Source organism: Eleutherodactylus coqui, chromosome 11 (genome assembly GCF_035609145.1).
Source record: "Eleutherodactylus coqui strain aEleCoq1 chromosome 11, aEleCoq1.hap1, whole genome shotgun sequence".
NCBI lineage: Eukaryota > Metazoa > Chordata > Amphibia > Anura > Eleutherodactylidae > Eleutherodactylus > Eleutherodactylus coqui.
In genome coordinates this window covers 57,349,246-57,366,844 of record NC_089847.1, presented here as the reverse complement: position 1 = coordinate 57,366,844, position 17,599 = coordinate 57,349,246, and the positions used below count along the sequence as shown (strand labels likewise).

The window sequence follows — 17,599 nt, the reverse complement described above, 5'->3', positions numbered from 1 at the left end:
TTGGCATTTCCCTAGCATTCCCTAAATCTGTCAATTCTGCCTTCTATCTAACTTTTAAAGTAAAACAGGCCACAATTCATGCAAGGCAAATGCATGGATTACATACCTATGGACAAGTTATCCATGTCTTTTCCAAAAAGGATCGTCCCAAGCCGATTTCATTTAGAATCGTCACGATGCAAAATGACAGAGAACTGCATGCTGCTGCCAAGTATGTGATGGGACTCGACTTCCTTGCTGTTCTATAGTGGTAGCCACCTGAAACTACATGCTGCATAGGATCTGTTCACACTTAATTTGCCATCTCTGTGACAAATAGCAAAACTTAGAACCACTCCTCAAAATCATCCTACATTTAAAAATTCTTCTCCTGGATCATCCTTGCCATCTTTCTGGTTTTCCACAGTTTTGCTCATGGGTGCTGTGGCTTGGTTGGTTAAAGCGCCTGTCTAGTAAACAGGAGATCCTGAGTTCAACTCTCAGCAGTGCCTTGTTCTCTTATCGTGCTCAATAATCAGCTCTTTTTTCCAAAAGGGAGATGTTCACTAGCCAATGACATTAAAGATGCTCGTCCCACATCCCTAGAATACTCCACCCGAGTGGCAAAGAGTCAGCTCTGGTTTAGTTTTAACAAGTAGATGGTTGCAACGTTTTGCAAAATGTAGGATGGCATAAGGCACGATAAATTAGAGGTGCCGATTCACTATTGCCTGACTGATACGCTACATAATGCCTGTAAATATGTTTAGAGACTTCAATAGCATCCTTCTTGAACGGTGATGGTAAATTTTCTTCCTCGGGGCATTGCTTGCGCTGAGCATAGAGAATTTTCCAAAAAGGAATCATACGTCGATGATGGGATTCGAACCCATGCGTGCAGAGCACAATGGATTAGCAGTCCATCGCCTTGACCACTCGGCCACCCCGTCAACAAAAGTACCTTTACCGAACCCACATTTGGAAAACAGTCGTGATGATTCTTAGGCTTCATTTTCTTTCCACATGCAACAGCGCCGTACATCAGACATTGGCTCAGCAGGTCTTGTTTTACATCCAACGTGATGACCCATGCTAATGGCATAAATACTAAACATTCAGTCCTCTCTGCTTCTCATTTATGTTGGCATTTCCCTAGCATTCCCTAAATCTGTCAATTCTGCCTTCTATCTAACTTTTAAAGTAAAACAGGCCACAATTCATGCAAGGCAAATGCATGGATTACATACCTATGGACAAATTATCCATGTCTTTTCCAAAAAGGATCGTCCCAAGCCGATTTCATTTAGAATTGTCACGATGCAAAATGACAGAGAACTGCATGCTGCTGCCAAGTATGTGATGGGACTCGACTTCCTTGCTGTTCTATAGTGGTAGCCACGTGAAACTACATGCTGCATAGGATCTGTTCACACTTAATTCGCCATCTCTGTGACAAATAGCAAAACTTAGAACCACTCCTCAAAATCATCCTACATTTAAAAATTCTTCTCCTGGATCATCCTTGCCATCTTCCTGGTTTTCCACAGTTTTGCTCATGGGTGCTGTGGCTTAGTTGGTTAAAGCGCCTGTCTAGTAAATAGGAGATCCTGAGTTCAACTCTCAGCAGTGCCTTGTTCACTTATTCTGCTCAATAATCAGCTCTCTTTTCCAAAAGGGAGATGTTCACTAGCCAATGACATTAAAGATGCTCGTCCCACATCCCTAGAATACTCCACCCGAGTGGCAAAGAGTCAGCTCTGGTTTAGTTTTAACAAGTAGATGGTTGCAACGTTTTGCAAAATGTAGGATGGCATAAGGCACGATAAATTAGAGGTGCCGATTCACTATTGCCTGACTGATACGCTACATAATGCCTGTAAATATGTTTAGAGACTTCAATAGCATCCTTCTAGAACGGTGATGGTAAATTTTCTTGCTCGGGGCATTGCTTGCGCTGAGCATAGAGAATTTTCCAAAAAGGAATCATACGACGAGGATGGGATTCGAACCCATGTGTGCAACAAAAGTACCTTTACCTTTACCGAACCCACATTTGGAAAACAGTCGTGATGATTCTTAGGCTTTATTTTCTTTCCACATGCAACAGCGCCGTACATCAGACATTGGCTCAGCAGGTCTTGTTTTACATCCAACGTGATGACCCATGCTAATGGCATAAATACTAAACATTCAGTCCTCTCTGCTTCTCATTTATGTTGGCATTTCCCTAGCATTCCGTAAATCTGTCAATTCTGCCTTCTATCTAACTTTTAAAGTAAAACAGGCCACAATTCATGCAAGGCAAATGCATGGATTACATACCTATGGACAAATTATCCATGTCTTTTCCAAAAAGGATCGTCCCAAGCCGATTTCATTTAGAATTGTCACGATGCAAAATGACAGAGAACTGCATGCTGCTGCCAAGTATGTGATGGGACTCGACTTCCTTGCTGTTCTATAGTGGTAGCCACCAGAAACTACATGCTGCATAGGATCTGTTCACACTTAATTTGCCATCTCTGTGACAAATAGCAAAACTTAGAACCACTCCTCAAAATTATCCTACATTTAAAAATTCTTCTCCTGGATCATCCTTGCCATCTTTCTGGTATTCCACAGTTTTGCTCATGGGTGCTGTGGCTTAGTTGGTTAAAGCGCCTGTCTAGTAAATAGGAGATCCTGAGTTCAACTCTCAGCAGTGCCTTGTTCTCTTATTCTGCTCAATAATCAGCTCTTTTTTCCAAAAGGGAGATGTTCACTAGCCAATGACATTAAAGATGCTCGTCCCACATCCCTAGAATACTCCACCCGAGTGGCAAAGAGTCAGCTCTGGTTTAGTTTTAACAAGTAGATGGTTGCAACGTTTTGCAAAATGTAGGATGGCATAAGGCACGATAAATTAGAGGTGCCGATTCACTATTGCCTGACTGATACGCTACATAATGCCTGTAAATATGTTTAGAGACTTCAATAGCATCCTTCTTGAACGGTGATGGTAAATTTTCTTCCTCGGGGCATTGCTTGCGCTGAGCATAGAGAATTTTCCAAAAAGGAATCATACGACGAGGATGGGATTGGAACCCATGCGTGCAGAGCACAATGGATTAGCAGTCCATCGCCTTAACCACTCGGCCACCCCTTCAACAAAAGTACCTTTACTGAACCCACATTTGGAAAACAGTCGTGATGATTCTTAGGCTTTATTTTCTTTCCACATGCAACAGCGCCGTACATCAGACATTGGCTCAGCAGGTCTTGTTTTACATCCAACGTGATGACCCATGCTAATGGCATAAATACTAAACATTCAGTCCTCTCTGCTTCTCATTTATGTTGGCATTTCCCTAGCATTCCCTAAATCTGTCAATTCTGCCTTCTATCTAACTTTTAAAGTAAAACAGGCCACAATTCATGCAAGGCAAATGCATGGATTACATACCTATGGACAAATTATCCATGTCTTTTCCAAAAAGGATCGTCCCAAGCCGATTTCATTTAGAATTGTCACGATGCAAAATGACAGAGAACTGCATGCTGCTGCCAAGTATGTGATTGGACTCGACTTCCTTGCTGTTCTATAGTGGTAGCCACCTGAAACTACATGCTGCATAGGATCTGTTCACACTTAATTTGCCATCTCTGTGACAAATAGCAAAACTTAGAACCACTCCTCAAAATCATCCTACATTTAAAAATTCTTCTCCTGGATCATCCTTGCCATCTTTCTGGTTTTCCACAGTTTTGCTCATGGGCGCTGTGGCTTAGTTGGTTAAAGCGCCTGTCTAGTAAACAGGAGATCCTGAGTTCAACTCTCAGCAGTGCCTTGTTCTCTTATTCTGCTCAATAATCAGCTCTTTTTTCCAAAAGGGAGATGTTCACTAGCCAATGACATTAAAGATGCTCATCCCACATCCCTAGAATACTCCACCCGAGTGGCAAAGAGTCAGCTCTGGTTTAGTTTTGACAAGTAGATGGTTGCAACGTTTTGCAAAATGTAGGCTGGCATAAGGCACGATAAATTAGAGGTGCCGATTCACTATTGCCTGACTGATACGCTACATAATGCCTGTAAATATGTTTAGAGACTTCAATAGCATCCTTCTTGAACGGTGATGGTAAATTTTCTTCCTCGGGGCATTGCTTGCGCTGAGCATAGAGAATTTTCCAAAAAGGAATCATACGACGAGGATGGGATTCAAACCCATGCGTGCAGAGCACAATGGATTAGCAGTCCATCACCTTAACCACTCGGCCACCCTGTCAACAAAAGTACCTTTACCGAACCCACATTTGGAAAACAGTCGTGATGATTCTTAGGCTTCATTTTCTTTCCACATGCAACAGCGCCGTACATCAGACATTGGCTCAGCAGGTCTTGTTTTACATCCAACGTGATGACCCATGCTAATGGCATAAATACTAAACATTCAGTCCTCTCTGCTTCTCATTTATGTTGGCATTTCCCTAGCATTCCCTAAATCTGTCAATTCTGCCTTCTATCTAACTTTTAAAGTAAAACAGGCCACAATTCATGCAAGGCAAATGCATGGATTACATACCTATGGACAAATTATCCATGTCTTTTCCAAAAAGCATCGTCCCAAGCCGATTTCATTTACAATTGTCACGATGCAAAATGACAGAGAACTGCATGCTGCTGCCAAGTATGTGATGGGACTCGACTTCCTTGCTGTTCTATAGTGGTAGCCACCTGAAACTACATGCTGCATAGGATCTGTTCACACTTAATTTGCCATCTCTGTGACAAATAGCAAAACTTAGAACCACTCCTCAAAATCATCCTACATTTAAAAATTCTTCTCCTGGATCATCCTTGCCATCTTTCTGGTTTTCCACAGTTTTGCTCATGGGCGCTGTGGCTTAGTTGGTTAAAGCGCCTGGTAAGTGAACAGGACATCCTGAGTTCAACTCTCAGCAATGCCTTGTTCTCTTATTCTGCTCAATAATCAGCTTTTTTTTCCAAAAGGGAGATGTTCACTAGCCAATGACATTAAAGATGCTCGTCCCACATCCCTAGAATACTCCACCCGAGTGGCAAAGAGTCAGCTCTGGTTTAGTTTTAACAAGTAGATGGTTGCAACGTTTTGCAAAATGTAGGATGGCATAAGGCACGATAAATTAGAGGTGCCGATTCACTATTGCCTGACTGATACGCTACATAATGCCTGTAAATATGTTTAGAGACTTCAATAGCATCCTTCTTGAACGGTGATGGTAAATTTTCTTCCTCGGGGCATTGCTTGCGCTGAGCATAGAGAATTTTCCAAAAAGGAATCATACGTCGATGATGGGATTCGAACCCATGCGTGCAGAGCACAATGGATTAGCAGTCCATCGCCTTGACCACTCGGCCACCCCGTCAACAAAAGTACCTTTACCGAACCCACATTTGGAAAACAGTCGTGATGATTCTTAGGCTTCATTTTCTTTCCACATGCAACAGCGCCGTACATCAGACATTGGCTCAGCAGGTCTTGTTTTACATCCAACGTGATGACCCATGCTAATGGCATAAATACTAAACATTCAGTCCTCTCTGCTTCTCATTTATGTTGGCATTTCCCTAGCATTCCCTAAATCTGTCAATTCTGCCTTCTATCTAACTTTTAAAGTAAAACAGGCCACAATTCATGCAAGGCAAATGCATGGATTACATACCTATGGACAAATTATCCATGTCTTTTCCAAAAAGGATCGTCCCAAGCCGATTTCATTTAGAATTGTCACGATGCAAAATGACAGAGAACTGCATGCTGCTGCCAAGTATGTGATGGGACTCGACTTCCTTGCTGTTCTATAGTGGTAGCCACGTGAAACTACATGCTGCATAGGATCTGTTCACACTTAATTCGCCATCTCTGTGACAAATAGCAAAACTTAGAACCACTCCTCAAAATCATCCTACATTTAAAAATTCTTCTCCTGGATCATCCTTGCCATCTTCCTGGTTTTCCACAGTTTTGCTCATGGGTGCTGTGGCTTAGTTGGTTAAAGCGCCTGTCTAGTAAATAGGAGATCCTGAGTTCAACTCTCAGCAGTGCCTTGTTCACTTATTCTGCTCAATAATCAGCTCTCTTTTCCAAAAGGGAGATGTTCACTAGCCAATGACATTAAAGATGCTCGTCCCACATCCCTAGAATACTCCACCCGAGTGGCAAAGAGTCAGCTCTGGTTTAGTTTTAACAAGTAGATGGTTGCAACGTTTTGCAAAATGTAGGATGGCATAAGGCACGATAAATTAGAGGTGCCGATTCACTATTGCCTGACTGATACGCTACATAATGCCTGTAAATATGTTTAGAGACTTCAATAGCATCCTTCTTGAACGGTGATGGTAAATTTTCTTCCTCGGGGCATTGCTTGCGCTGAGCATAGAGAATTTTCCAAAAAGGAATCATACGACGAGGATGGGATTGGAACCCATGCGTGCAGAGCACAATGGATTAGCAGTCCATCGCCTTAACCACTCGGCCACCCCTTCAACAAAAGTACCTTTACTGAACCCACATTTGGAAAACAGTCGTGATGATTCTTAGGCTTTATTTTCTTTCCACATGCAACAGCGCCGTACATCAGACATTGGCTCAGCAGGTCTTGTTTTACATCCAACGTGATGACCCATGCTAATGGCATAAATACTAAACATTCAGTCCTCTCTGCTTCTCATTTATGTTGGCATTTCCCTAGCATTCCCTAAATCTGTCAATTCTGCCTTCTATCTAACTTTTAAAGTAAAACAGGCCACAATTCATGCAAGGCAAATGCATGGATTACATACCTATGGACAAATTATCCATGTCTTTTCCAAAAAGGATCGTCCCAAGCCGATTTCATTTAGAATTGTCACGATGCAAAATGACAGAGAACTGCATGCTGCTGCCAAGTATGTGATTGGACTCGACTTCCTTGCTGTTCTATAGTGGTAGCCACCTGAAACTACATGCTGCATAGGATCTGTTCACACTTAATTTGCCATCTCTGTGACAAATAGCAAAACTTAGAACCACTCCTCAAAATCATCCTACATTTAAAAATTCTTCTCCTGGATCATCCTTGCCATCTTTCTGGTTTTCCACAGTTTTGCTCATGGGCGCTGTGGCTTAGTTGGTTAAAGCGCCTGTCTAGTAAACAGGAGATCCTGAGTTCAACTCTCAGCAGTGCCTTGTTCTCTTATTCTGCTCAATAATCAGCTCTTTTTTCCAAAAGGGAGATGTTCACTAGCCAATGACATTAAAGATGCTCATCCCACATCCCTAGAATACTCCACCCGAGTGGCAAAGAGTCAGCTCTGGTTTAGTTTTGACAAGTAGATGGTTGCAACGTTTTGCAAAATGTAGGCTGGCATAAGGCACGATAAATTAGAGGTGCCGATTCACTATTGCCTGACTGATACGCTACATAATGCCTGTAAATATGTTTAGAGACTTCAATAGCATCCTTCTTGAACGGTGATGGTAAATTTTCTTCCTCGGGGCATTGCTTGCGCTGAGCATAGAGAATTTTCCAAAAAGGAATCATACGACGAGGATGGGATTCAAACCCATGCGTGCAGAGCACAATGGATTAGCAGTCCATCACCTTAACCACTCGGCCACCCTGTCAACAAAAGTACCTTTACCGAACCCACATTTGGAAAACAGTCGTGATGATTCTTAGGCTTCATTTTCTTTCCACATGCAACAGCGCCGTACATCAGACATTGGCTCAGCAGGTCTTGTTTTACATCCAACGTGATGACCCATGCTAATGGCATAAATACTAAACATTCAGTCCTCTCTGCTTCTCATTTATGTTGGCATTTCCCTAGCATTCCCTAAATCTGTCAATTCTGCCTTCTATCTAACTTTTAAAGTAAAACAGGCCACAATTCATGCAAGGCAAATGCATGGATTACATACCTATGGACAAATTATCCATGTCTTTTCCAAAAAGCATCGTCCCAAGCCGATTTCATTTACAATTGTCACGATGCAAAATGACAGAGAACTGCATGCTGCTGCCAAGTATGTGATGGGACTCGACTTCCTTGCTGTTCTATAGTGGTAGCCACCTGAAACTACATGCTGCATAGGATCTGTTCACACTTAATTTGCCATCTCTGTGACAAATAGCAAAACTTAGAACCACTCCTCAAAATCATCCTACATTTAAAAATTCTTCTCCTGGATCATCCTTGCCATCTTTCTGGTTTTCCACAGTTTTGCTCATGGGCGCTGTGGCTTAGTTGGTTAAAGCGCCTGGTAAGTGAACAGGACATCCTGAGTTCAACTCTCAGCAATGCCTTGTTCTCTTATTCTGCTCAATAATCAGCTTTTTTTTCCAAAAGGGAGATGTTCACTAGCCAATGACATTAAAGATGCTCGTCCCACATCCCTAGAATACTCCACCCGAGTGGCAAAGAGTCAGCTCTGGTTTAGTTTTAACAAGTAGATGGTTGCAACGTTTTGCAAAATGTAGGATGGCATAAGGCACGATAAATTAGAGGTGCCGATTCACTATTGCCTGACTGATACGCTACATAATGCCTGTAAATATGTTTAGAGACTTCAATAGCATCCTTCTTGAACGGTGATGGTAAATTTTCTTCCTCGGGGCATTGCTTGCGCTGAGCATAGAGAATTTTCCAAAAAGAAATCATACGACGAGGATGGGATTCGAACCCATGCGTGCAGAGCACAATGGATTAGCAGTCCATCGCCTTAACCACTCGGCCACCCCGTCAACAAAAGTACCTTTACCGAACCCACATTTGGAAAACAGTCGTGATGATTCTTAGGCTTCATTTTCTTTCCACATGCAACAGCGCCGTACATCAGACATTGGCTCAGCAGGTCTTGTTTTACATCCAACGTGATGACCCATGCTAATGGCATAAATACTAAACATTCAGTCCTCTCTGCTTCTCATTTATGTTGGCATTTCCCTAGCATTCCCTAAATCTGTCAATTCTGCCTTCTATCTAACTTTTAAAGTAAAACAGGCCACAATTCATGCAAGGCAAATGCATGGATTACATACCTATGGACAAATTATCCATGTCTTTTCCAAAAAGGATCGTCCCAAGCCAATTTCATTTAGAATTGTCACGATGCAAAATGACAGAGAACTGCATGCTGCTGCCAAGTATGTGATGGGACTCGACTTCCTTGCTGTTCTATAGTGGTAGCCACGTGAAACTACATGCTGCATAGGATCTGTTCACACTTAATTCGCCATCTCTGTGACAAATAGCAAAACTTAGAACCACTCCTCAAAATCATCCTACATTTAAAAATTCTTCTCCTGGATCATCCTTGCCATCTTCCTGGTTTTCCACAGTTTTGCTCATGGGTGCTGTGGCTTAGTTGGTTAAAGCGCCTGTCTAGTAAATAGGAGATCCTGAGTTCAACTCTCAGCAGTGCCTTGTTCACTTATTCTGCTCAATAATCAGCTCTCTTTTCCAAAAGGGAGATGTTCACTAGCCAATGACATTAAAGATGCTCGTCCCACATCCCTAGAATACTCCACCCGAGTGGCAAAGAGTCAGCTCTGGTTTAGTTTTAACAAGTAGATGGTTGCAACGTTTTGCAAAATGTAGGATGGCATAAGGCACGATAAATTAGAGGTGCCGATTCACTATTGCCTGACTGATACGCTACATAATGCCTGTAAATATGTTTAGAGACTTCAATAGCATCCTTCTTGAACGGTGATGGTAAATTTTCTTCCTCGGGGCATTGCTTGCGCTGAGCATAGAGAATTTTCCAAAAAGGAATCATACGACGAGGATGGGATTGGAACCCATGCGTGCAGAGCACAATGGATTAGCAGTCCATCGCCTTAACCACTCGGCCACCCCTTCAACAAAAGTACCTTTACTGAACCCACATTTGGAAAACAGTCGTGATGATTCTTAGGCTTTATTTTCTTTCCACATGCAACAGCGCCGTACATCAGACATTGGCTCAGCAGGTCTTGTTTTACATCCAACGTGATGACCCATGCTAATGGCATAAATACTAAACATTCAGTCCTCTCTGCTTCTCATTTATGTTGGCATTTCCCTAGCATTCCCTAAATCTGTCAATTCTGCCTTCTATCTAACTTTTAAAGTAAAACAGGCCACAATTCATGCAAGGCAAATGCATGGATTACATACCTATGGACAAATTATCCATGTCTTTTCCAAAAAGGATCGTCCCAAGCCGATTTCATTTAGAATTGTCACGATGCAAAATGACAGAGAACTGCATGCTGCTGCCAAGTATGTGATTGGACTCGACTTCCTTGCTGTTCTATAGTGGTAGCCACCTGAAACTACATGCTGCATAGGATCTGTTCACACTTAATTTGCCATCTCTGTGACAAATAGCAAAACTTAGAACCACTCCTCAAAATCATCCTACATTTAAAAATTCTTCTCCTGGATCATCCTTGCCATCTTTCTGGTTTTCCACAGTTTTGCTCATGGGCGCTGTGGCTTAGTTGGTTAAAGCGCCTGTCTAGTAAACAGGAGATCCTGAGTTCAACTCTCAGCAGTGCCTTGTTCTCTTATTCTGCTCAATAATCAGCTCTTTTTTCCAAAAGGGAGATGTTCACTAGCCAATGACATTAAAGATGCTCATCCCACATCCCTAGAATACTCCACCCGAGTGGCAAAGAGTCAGCTCTGGTTTAGTTTTGACAAGTAGATGGTTGCAACGTTTTGCAAAATGTAGGCTGGCATAAGGCACGATAAATTAGAGGTGCCGATTCACTATTGCCTGACTGATACGCTACATAATGCCTGTAAATATGTTTAGAGACTTCAATAGCATCCTTCTTGAACGGTGATGGTAAATTTTCTTCCTCGGGGCATTGCTTGCGCTGAGCATAGAGAATTTTCCAAAAAGGAATCATACGACGAGGATGGGATTCAAACCCATGCGTGCAGAGCACAATGGATTAGCAGTCCATCACCTTAACCACTCGGCCACCCTGTCAACAAAAGTACCTTTACCGAACCCACATTTGGAAAACAGTCGTGATGATTCTTAGGCTTCATTTTCTTTCCACATGCAACAGCGCCGTACATCAGACATTGGCTCAGCAGGTCTTGTTTTACATCCAACGTGATGACCCATGCTAATGGCATAAATACTAAACATTCAGTCCTCTCTGCTTCTCATTTATGTTGGCATTTCCCTAGCATTCCCTAAATCTGTCAATTCTGCCTTCTATCTAACTTTTAAAGTAAAACAGGCCACAATTCATGCAAGGCAAATGCATGGATTACATACCTATGGACAAATTATCCATGTCTTTTCCAAAAAGCATCGTCCCAAGCCGATTTCATTTACAATTGTCACGATGCAAAATGACAGAGAACTGCATGCTGCTGCCAAGTATGTGATGGGACTCGACTTCCTTGCTGTTCTATAGTGGTAGCCACCTGAAACTACATGCTGCATAGGATCTGTTCACACTTAATTTGCCATCTCTGTGACAAATAGCAAAACTTAGAACCACTCCTCAAAATCATCCTACATTTAAAAATTCTTCTCCTGGATCATCCTTGCCATCTTTCTGGTTTTCCACAGTTTTGCTCATGGGCGCTGTGGCTTAGTTGGTTAAAGCGCCTGGTAAGTGAACAGGACATCCTGAGTTCAACTCTCAGCAATGCCTTGTTCTCTTATTCTGCTCAATAATCAGCTTTTTTTTCCAAAAGGGAGATGTTCACTAGCCAATGACATTAAAGATGCTCGTCCCACATCCCTAGAATACTCCACCCGAGTGGCAAAGAGTCAGCTCTGGTTTAGTTTTAACAAGTAGATGGTTGCAACGTTTTGCAAAATGTAGGATGGCATAAGGCACGATAAATTAGAGGTGCCGATTCACTATTGCCTGACTGATACGCTACATAATGCCTGTAAATATGTTTAGAGACTTCAATAGCATCCTTCTTGAACGGTGATGGTAAATTTTCTTCCTCGGGGCATTGCTTGCGCTGAGCATAGAGAATTTTCCAAAAAGAAATCATACGACGAGGATGGGATTCGAACCCATGCGTGCAGAGCACAATGGATTAGCAGTCCATCGCCTTAACCACTCGGCCACCCCGTCAACAAAAGTACCTTTACCGAACCCACATTTGGAAAACAGTCGTGATGATTCTTAGGCTTCATTTTCTTTCCACATGCAACAGCGCCGTACATCAGACATTGGCTCAGCAGGTCTTGTTTTACATCCAACGTGATGACCCATGCTAATGGCATAAATACTAAACATTCAGTCCTCTCTGCTTCTCATTTATGTTGGCATTTCCCTAGCATTCCCTAAATCTGTCAATTCTGCCTTCTATCTAACTTTTAAAGTAAAACAGGCCACAATTCATGCAAGGCAAATGCATGGATTACATACCTATGGAGAAATTATCCATGTCTTTTCCAAAAAGGATCGTCCCAAGCCAATTTCATTTAGAATTGTCACGATGCAAAATGACAGAGAACTGCATGCTGCTGCCAAGTATGTGATGGGACTCGACTTCCTTGCTGTTCTATAGTGGTAGCCACCTGAAACTACATGCTGCATAGGATCTGTTCACACTTAATTTGCCATCTCTGTGACAAATAGCAAAACTTAGAACCACTCCTCAAAATCATCCTACATTTAAAAATTCTTCTCCTGGATCATCCTTGCCATCTTTCTGGTATTCCACAGTTTTGCTCATGGGTGCTGTGGCTTAGTTGGTTAAAGCGCCTGTCTAATAAACAGGAGATCCTGAGTTCAACTCTCAGCAGTGCCTTGTTCTCTTATTCTGCTCAATAATCAGCTCTTTTTTCCAAAAGGGAGATGTTCACTAGCCAATGACATTAAAGATGCTCGTCCCACATCCCTAGAATACTCCACCCGAGTGGCAAAGAGTCAGCTCTGGTTTAGTTTTAACAAGTAGATGGTTGCAACGTTTTGCAAAATGTAGGATGGCATAAGGCACGATAAATTAGAGGTGCCGATTCACTATTGCCTGACTGATACGCTACATAATGCCTGTAAATATGTTTAGAGACTTCAATAGCATCCTTCTTGAACGGTGATGGTAAATTTTCTTCCTCGGGGCATTGCTTGCGCTGAGCATAGAGAATTTTCCAAAAAGGAATCATACGACGAGGATGGGATTCGAACCCATGCGTGCAGAGCACAATGGATTAGCAGTCCATCGCCTTAACCACTCGGCCACCCCGTCAACAAAAGTACTTTTACCGAACCCACATTTGGAAAACAGTCGTGATGATTCTTAGGCTTCATTTTCTTTCCACATGCAACAGCGCCGTACATCAGACATTGGCTCAGCAGGTCTTGTTTTACATCCAACGTGATGACCCATGCTAATGGCATAAATACTAAACATTCAGTCCTCTCTGCTTCTCATTTATGTTGGCATTTCCCTAGCATTCCCTAAATCTGTCAATTCTGCCTTCTATCTAACTTTTAAAGTAAAACAGGCCACAATTCATGCAAGGCAAATGCATGGATTACATACCTATGGAGAAATTATCCATGTCTTTTCCAAAAAGGATCGTCCCAAGCCAATTTCATTTAGAATTGTCACGATGCAAAATGACAGAGAACTGCATGCTGCTGCCAAGTATGTGATGGGACTCGACTTCCTTGCTGTTCTATAGTGGTAGCCACCTGAAACTACATGCTGCATAGGATCTGTTCACACTTAATTTGCCATCTCTGTGACAAATAGCAAAACTTAGAACCACTCCTCAAAATCATCCTACATTTAAAAATTCTTCTCCTGGATCATCCTTGCCATCTTTCTGGTATTCCACAGTTTTGCTCATGGGTGCTGTGGCTTAGTTGGTTAAAGCGCCTGTCTAGTAAACAGGAGATCCTGAGTTCAACTCTCAGCAGTGCCTTGTTCTCTTATTCTGCTCAATAATCAGCACTTTTTTCCAAAAGGGAGATGTTCACTAGCCAATGACATTAAAGATGCTCGTCCCACATCCCTAGAATACTCCACCCGAGTGGCAAAGAGTCAGCTCTGGTTTAGTTTTAACAAGTAGATGGTTGCAACGTTTTGCAAAATGTAGGATGGCATAAGGCACGATAAATTAGAGGTGCCGATTCACTATTGCCTGACTGATACGCTACATAATGCCTGTAAATATGTTTAGAGACTTCAATAGCATCCTTCTTGAACGGTGATGGTAAATTGTCTTCCTCGGGGCATTGCTTGCGCTGAGCATAGAGAATTTTCCAAAAAGGAATGATACGACGAGGATGGGATTCGAACCCATGCGTGCAGAGCACAATGGATTAGCAGTCCATCGCCTTAACCACTCGGCCACCCCGTCAACAAAAGTACCTTTACCGAACCCACATTTGGAAAACAGTCGTGATGATTCTTAGGCTTCATTTTCTTTCCACATGCAACAGCGCCGTACATCAGACATTGGCTCAGCAGGTCTTGTTTTACATCCAACGTGATGACCCATGCTAATGGCATAAATACTAAACATTCAGTCCTCTCTGCTTCTCATTTATGTTGGCATTTCCCTAGCATTCCCTAAATCTGTCAATTCTGCCTTCTATCTAACTTTTAAAGTAAAACAGGCCACAATTCATGCAAGGCAAATGCATGGATTACATACCTATGGACAAATTATCCATGTCTTTTCCAAAAAGGATCGTCCCAAGCCGATTTCATTTAGAATCGTCACGATGCAAAATGACAGAGAACTGCATGCTGCTGCCAAGTATGTGATGGGACTCGACTTCCTTGCTGTTCTATAGTGGTAGCCACCTGAAACTACATGCTGCATAGGATCTGTTCACACTTAATTTGCCATCTCTGTGACAAATAGCAAAACTTAGAACCACTCCTCAAAATCATCCTACATTTAAAAATTCTTCTCCTGGATCATCCTTGCCATCTTTCTGGTTTTCCACAGTTTTGCTCATGGGTGCTGTGGCTTGGTTGGTTAAAGCGCCTGTCTAGTAAAAAGGAGATCCTGAGTTCAACTCTCAGCAGTGCCTTGTTCTCTTATCGTGCTCAATAATCAGCTCTTTTTTCCAAAAGGGAGATGTTCACTAGCCAATGACATTAAAGATGCTCGTCCCACATCCCTAGAATACTCCACCCGAGTGGCAAAGAGTCAGCTCTGGTTTAGTTTTAACAAGTAGATGGTTGCAACGTTTTGCAAAATGTAGAATGGCATAAGGCACGATAAATTAGAGGTGCCAATTCACTATTGCCTGACTGATACGCTACATAATGCCTGTAAATATGTTTAGAGACTTCAATAGCATCCTTCTTGAACGGTGATGGTAAATTTTCTTCTTCGGGGCATTGCTTGCGCTGAGCATAGAGAATTTTCCAAAAAGGAATCATACAACGAGGATGGGATTCAAACCCATGCGTGCAGAGCACAATGGATTAGCAGTCCATCGCCTTAACCACTCGGCCACCCCTTCAACAAAAGTACCTTTACCGAACCCACATTTGGAAAACAGTCGTGATGATTCTTAGGCTTCATTTTCTTTCCACATGCAACAGCGCTGTACATCAGACATTGGCTCAGCAGGTCTTGTTTTACATCCAACGTGAAGACCCATGCTAATGGCAAAATACTAAACATTCAGTCCTCTCTGCTTCTCATTTATGTTGGCATTTCCCTAGCATTCCGTAAATCTGTCAATTCTGCCTTCTATCTAACTTTTAAAGTAAAACAGGCCACAATTCATGCAAGGCAAATGCATGGATTACATACCTATGGACAAATTATCCATGTCTTTTCCAAAAAGGAACGTCCCAAGCCGATTTCATTTAGAATTGTCACGATGAAAAATGACAGAGAACTGCATGCTGCTGCCAAGTATGTGATGGGACTCGACTTCCTTGCTGTTCTATAGTGGTAGCCACCTGAAACTACATGCTGCATAGGATCTGTTCACACTTAATTTGCCATCTCTGTGACAAATAGCAAAACTTAGAACCACTCCTCAAAATCATCCTACATTTAAAAATTCTTCTCCTGGATCATCCTTGCCATCTTTCTGGTTTTCCACAGTTTTGCTCATGGGTGCTGTGGCTTAGTTGGTTAAAGCGCCTGTCTAGTAAACAGGAGATCCTGAGTTCAACTCTCAACCTTGTTCTCTTATTCTGCTCAATAATCAGCTTTTTTTTCCAAAAGGGAGATGTTCACTAGCCAATGACATTAAAGATGCTCGTCCCACATCCCTAGAATACTCCACCCGAGTGGCAAAGAGTCAGCTCTGGTTTAGTTTTAACAAGTAGATGGTTGCAACGTTTTGCAAAATGTAGGATGGCATAAGGCACGATAAATTAGAGGTGCCGATTCACTATTGCCTGACTGATACGCTACATAATGCCTGTAAATATGTTTAGAGACTTCAATAGCATCCTTCTTGAACGGTGATGGTAAATTTTCTTCCTCGGGGCATTGCTTGCGCTGAGCATAGAGAATTTTCCAAAAAGGAATCATACGACGAGGATGGGATTCGAACCCATGCGTGCAGAGCACAATGGATTAGCAGTCCATTGTCAACAAAAGTACCTTCACCGAACCCACATTTGGAAAACAGTCGTGATGATTCTTAGGCTTCATTTTCTTTCCACATGCAACAGCGCCGTACATCAGACATTGGCTCAGCAGGTCTTGTTTTACATCCAACGTGATGACCCATGCTAATGGCATAAATACTAAACATTCAGTCCTCTCTGCTTCTCATTTATGTTGGCATTTCCCTAGCATTCCCTAAATCTGTCAATTCTGCCTTCTATCTAACTTTTAAAGTAAAACAGGCCACAATTCATGCAAGGCAAATGCATGGATTACATACCTATGGACAAATTATCCATGTCTTTTCCAAAAAGGATCGTCCCAAGCCGATTTCATTTAGAATCGTCACGATGCAAAATGACAGAGAACTGCATGCTGCTGCCAAGTATGTGATGGGACTCGACTTCCTTGCTGTTCTATAGTGGTAGCCACCTGAAACTACATGCTGCATAGGATCTGTTCACACTTAATTTGCCATCTCTGTGACAAATAGCAAAACTTAGAACCACTCCTCAAAATCATCCTACATTTAAAAATTCTTCTCCTGGATCATCCTTGCCATCTTTCTGGTTTTCCACAGTTTTGCTCATGGGTGCTGTGGCTTGGTTGGTTAAAGCGCCTGTCTAGTAAAAAGGAGATCCTGAGTTCAACTCTCAGCAGTGCCTTGTTCTCTTATCGTGCTCAATAATCAGCTTTTTTTTCCAAAAGGGAGATGTTCACTAGCCAATGACATTAAAGATGCTCGTCCCACATCCCTAGAATACTCCACCCGAGTGGCAAAGAGTCAGCTCTGGTTTAGTTTTAACAAGTAGATGGTTGCAACGTTTTGCAAAATGTAGAATGGCATAAGGCACGATAAATTAGAGGTGCCAATTCACTATTGCCTGACTGATACGCTACATAATGCCTGTAAATATGTTTAGAGACTTCAATAGCATCCTTCTTGAACGGTGATGGTAAATTTTCTTCCTCGGGGCATTGCTTGCGCTGAGCATAGAGAATTTTCCAAAAAGGAATCATACGACGAGGATGGGATTCGAACCCAT

General features: G+C 42.2%; 7 non-coding genes across 7 annotated transcripts; 3 read left to right on the top strand and 4 right to left on the bottom strand.

The window, feature by feature from the left end:
* Positions 1-3,732: 3,732 nt before the first annotated feature.
* On the top strand, positions 3,733-3,806 carry TRNAT-AGU (transfer RNA threonine (anticodon AGU)). Its single transcript has one exon. It is a non-coding gene; the product is annotated as a tRNA-Thr (tRNA).
* A 3,286-nt stretch (positions 3,807-7,092) lies between these two features.
* Positions 7,093-7,166, top strand: TRNAT-AGU (transfer RNA threonine (anticodon AGU)). Its single transcript has one exon. It is a non-coding gene; the product is annotated as a tRNA-Thr (tRNA).
* Positions 7,167-8,642: 1,476 nt separating this feature from the next.
* Positions 8,643-8,724, bottom strand: TRNAS-GCU (transfer RNA serine (anticodon GCU)). Its single transcript has one exon. It is a non-coding gene; the product is annotated as a tRNA-Ser (tRNA).
* A 1,728-nt stretch (positions 8,725-10,452) lies between these two features.
* Positions 10,453-10,526, top strand: TRNAT-AGU (transfer RNA threonine (anticodon AGU)). The gene has a single exon. It is a non-coding gene; the product is annotated as a tRNA-Thr (tRNA).
* Positions 10,527-12,002: 1,476 nt separating this feature from the next.
* Positions 12,003-12,084, bottom strand: TRNAS-GCU (transfer RNA serine (anticodon GCU)). Its single transcript has one exon. It is a non-coding gene; the product is annotated as a tRNA-Ser (tRNA).
* A 1,038-nt stretch (positions 12,085-13,122) lies between these two features.
* TRNAS-GCU (transfer RNA serine (anticodon GCU)) lies at positions 13,123-13,204 on the bottom strand. Its single transcript has one exon. It is a non-coding gene; the product is annotated as a tRNA-Ser (tRNA).
* Positions 13,205-14,242: 1,038 nt separating this feature from the next.
* On the bottom strand, positions 14,243-14,324 carry TRNAS-GCU (transfer RNA serine (anticodon GCU)). The gene has a single exon. It is a non-coding gene; the product is annotated as a tRNA-Ser (tRNA).
* Positions 14,325-17,599: the final 3,275 nt, after the last annotated feature.